The sequence below is a fragment of the Perognathus longimembris genome, chromosome 27 (assembly GCF_023159225.1).
Source record: "Perognathus longimembris pacificus isolate PPM17 chromosome 27, ASM2315922v1, whole genome shotgun sequence".
In the NCBI taxonomy this organism is placed as follows: domain Eukaryota; kingdom Metazoa; phylum Chordata; class Mammalia; order Rodentia; family Heteromyidae; genus Perognathus; species Perognathus longimembris.
In genome coordinates this window covers 2,545,715-2,549,498 of record NC_063187.1, presented here as the reverse complement: position 1 = coordinate 2,549,498, position 3,784 = coordinate 2,545,715, and positions in this window count along the sequence as shown.

Here is a 3,784-nt window from a genome sequence, read left to right as displayed (position 1 = left end):
AAAAAAATTCAAAATTCACATAAATGTCAACTTTTCACTAATTTTAATGTGGAAAGAAAAGTCAAGGTTACATTTTTTGAAGGAAATCCTTTGGTCTCCTCTCAATGGCTGGTGTTTTGTGTCAGGCCAAGCTCAAACATGAAGATCAGAAATTCAGCCATTCCCCTTGTTTTAGGCATTCTATTGCTTTTGTATCTATTTATTCTAAAATTAGGTTAAATATGCTTTTTGCTTAGGATTTCTTGATGCCGTCTCTGGGCTTAGTCGATGTTTTGCTTGGTGTATAATTTGCAAGGCATTTGATAGGACTGTGAGTGGTTGATTTCGAGTACTTTTCACATATTAATTGTGTGTGTGAGGTGTGTGTGTGTGTGTGTGTGTGTGTGTGTGTGTAGCTGAAACTTGGGGCTTCATGCTCTAGTTTTAGTTTTTCTGTTCAAGGCTGGTGCTCTACCGCTTAAGCCACACTACCAATACCAGGCTTAATTGGGGATGGTTAATTGGGGATAAGTGTCTCTCAGATTTGTCCTGCCTGGGCTATCTTTGAACCTGTCTTCCTATCTCAGCCTCCTGAGTAGTAGGATTACAGGTGGATACTTGAGCCTTAATTGTAGGATACAGGATGTTAATGTCAGTTTCCCATATGGAATCTTCTAGCACACACTGAATATTTCTCATCCTGAGAGTGTTGCTGGCTACTTTCTACCTGGCTTTGTGCACTGATACCCAGCTCCACCGATCTGTCCACATCTTGAGAATAAGAGTGAGTTCTGGCTTATATTTCTATTCCTGATAAAGTGTCTCGAAGCACCTGGCACAGAACAAACTCAGGAGAAATATCTGCTGAATGAACAGAAGAAATAGTAGATGAATGACTGTATAATTAAATTAGCCCTACTGATATTTTTCTCTAGGGTGCCATTGCAATGCTAAAAACGTTTATATTACAAGTATTTGCATTCATGTTTCTAGATTTAGTGCCACGGGTTTCTGATTTACCATCATTCTTATAGTCTTTAAAAATGAACAGACTCCTTGCTATTTAATTTATCTTTAGTAGAAGGGGAGAGATGAGGGGCGATGTCTAAATTATATCAAATATCTTTAAATACCACTTGGAATGAAGGGAAGAATTTACTTCCTATGTTTCCAGAATATTCTAGGACACACTGTGAGTTGCTGAGATATAAATAAATGCACCTATATGTAGATAAATCATATATAAATAAGAAATACACGTGTAAGTCGAACAAGGAAAATAGGAGTATTCATTTTTCCTGGAGAAATACAAAATAACACATATAATAATTATTGATATTTATTTAGAGTTTACAATTGTTCAGAATACATGGTGCCCAAAGGCCTTATGCAGAATTTCTAACTTAATTTCAGCACTCCCTTTGTGCTATAACTATGATTGTCATCCTTTCTTCTGACAAGGAAGACCGTTGTGTTTTCTCAGGAGCTGAGAGCTCAGGTCTGTCATCCTAGCTAATCAGTAGGTAGAGCTATGAGAATCTAGGTTCAAAACCAACCTAGGCAGTGGGTAGCAAAACTCTGAGACTCTATCTCTAATGAATCAGCAATAAGCCAGAAGTTGAGGTGTGGCTTACAAGATCCAATGCCAGCCCTGGAGAAAAAACTGTGCACAAAGAGTGTAAGGCCTTGAGTTTCAAGCTCCAGTACTAGGTCAAAAACAAAGAGACATAGAGGTTTGTGGAGATTAAACAACATGTTCAGAGAGCCACACAACCACCTATATCTTACCTCTTGCTTTTATTTTGTCTTTTTTCTCAATGTGTGCAGCGACTGGAAATAACATCACCGTGGCTAATGGCAGTCCCCATTTCAATCAAAGATAACCTAGCGTTTGTCTCCTAATTAGTTATCTTTCTCTCCTTCTTCGTCCAACAACCCTGACAGTCATTTTCATTTAATTGTCAGCGAAATTCCAAATGAAATCACTGAAAAATGTGTAGTGATATTAGATATCTTCAGACTTCCTATCCGATTCAGGAGGAACGTGAAAGCAACTTCTTTCTGGGAGTCTGTAGATCTTCCCCCACTGAGTTCAAAGGGCTGCTTGCATCTTTGTGAGACGATTTCTAAAGCATTTGTGGAATACTTAAAGAGAAGACCCAGAATGAAGCCTTGTGATGGACTCTGACAGACTGTCGGTGGTTAAGAGCAATAACTAAGAAAAAACAAACACTTGGATATTCATCTGCTAATCTTTTTTTTTTTTTTTTTTTGCCAGTCCTGGGCCTTGAACTCAGGGCCTGAGCACTGTCCCTGGCTTCCTTTTGCTCAAGGCTGGCACTCTGCCACTTGAGCCACAGCGCCACTTCTGGCCATTTTCTGTATATGTGGTGCTGGGGAATCGAACCCAGGGCCTCATGTATACGAGGCAAGCTCTCTTGCCACTAGGCCATATCCCCAGCCCCTCATCTGCTAATCTTTTTTTTTTTTTTTTTTTTGGCCAGTCCTGGGCCTTGGACTCAGGGCCTGAGCACTGTCCCTGGCTTCTTCCCGCTCAAGGCTAGCACTCCGCCACTTGAGCCACAGCGCCGCTTCTGGCCGTTTTCTGTATATGTGGTGCTGGGGAATCGAACCTAGGGCCTCGTGTATCCGAGGCAGGCACTCTTGCCACTAGGCTATATCCCCAGCCCTCATCTGCTAATCTTGATGTCATCTCAACTTGTCCCCTCTATCCTTAGAGGAAGGAGTTAAGTTTGTCCTGTTTGGAGTTCTCTTTAAATCAGGGCACTCCAATGATTTCATTCCCAAAAGTCACTGATGAACTCCCCAAATATAAGTTGTGACTGGGTACCGGCAGCTCACGCCTTCTAGCTACTCAAGAGGCTGAGATCTGAGGATCACAGTTCAAAGCCAGCCTGCTCCAGAAAAATCCATGAGACTCTTATGTCCAATTAACCACCAAAAAGGTCAGCAGTGGAGTGTGGCTCAAATGGTAGAACATTAGCCTTTAGCACAAAAGGAGAGTGACAGACAGTATTCAGGTGCCTAGTTCAAGCCCCAGGCCTCTCTCTCTCTCTTTCTTTCTCTCTCTCTCTCTCACGCACACACAGAGTTGTAAACAAAACAGTATCTTTTTTTGTGTGTGGTCATCTTTATAACTCATGGAATTGAACATTTGCAACCCAGGTTTTTATGAAGCAAAATCTAACAGCCTAATTTGGGGAAACTTTCTTCCTTTCTCCAAATAATTGCAACGTCACAGGTAACATTCATAACTGTAAAAGGTAAGATTGAAAAGTATCCATCAGAACATGCAGAACACCGCTCACGGTGATCCTTTGAGTGAAATGACAGGGGAGACCGAAAACTCTGTATCAGTAAGAGGGAAGAAATTAAGGTAGAATCAAGTGCTGGTGGCTCACGCCTGTAATCCCAGCTACGCAGGAGGCTGAGATCTGAGGATCAGTTTGAAGCCAGCCTGGGCAGGCAAGTCTGTGGGACTCTATCTACAATTGACCACCAAAAAGCCAGAAGTGGAGAAGTGGCTTCAGTGGAAGAATGCTAGCCTTGAGCAAAAAAAGCTCAGAGACAGTGCCCAGGCCCTGCCAAGCTCTAGAACCAGCATAATAGTAATACTAATAAATTAAAAAAATAAAAAAAAATGAAAGGAAGGCGTCAGTTTCTAGGAGCTGCTTTCTTAGAAGCCAACATGATTCTGGCTAGTTGTAGCATTTTTATTTTATTTGTTTGTTGGTGGAAACACTAAGAATAAAAATAAAAGTGATCCTTTTGTAATCTTGTTTGT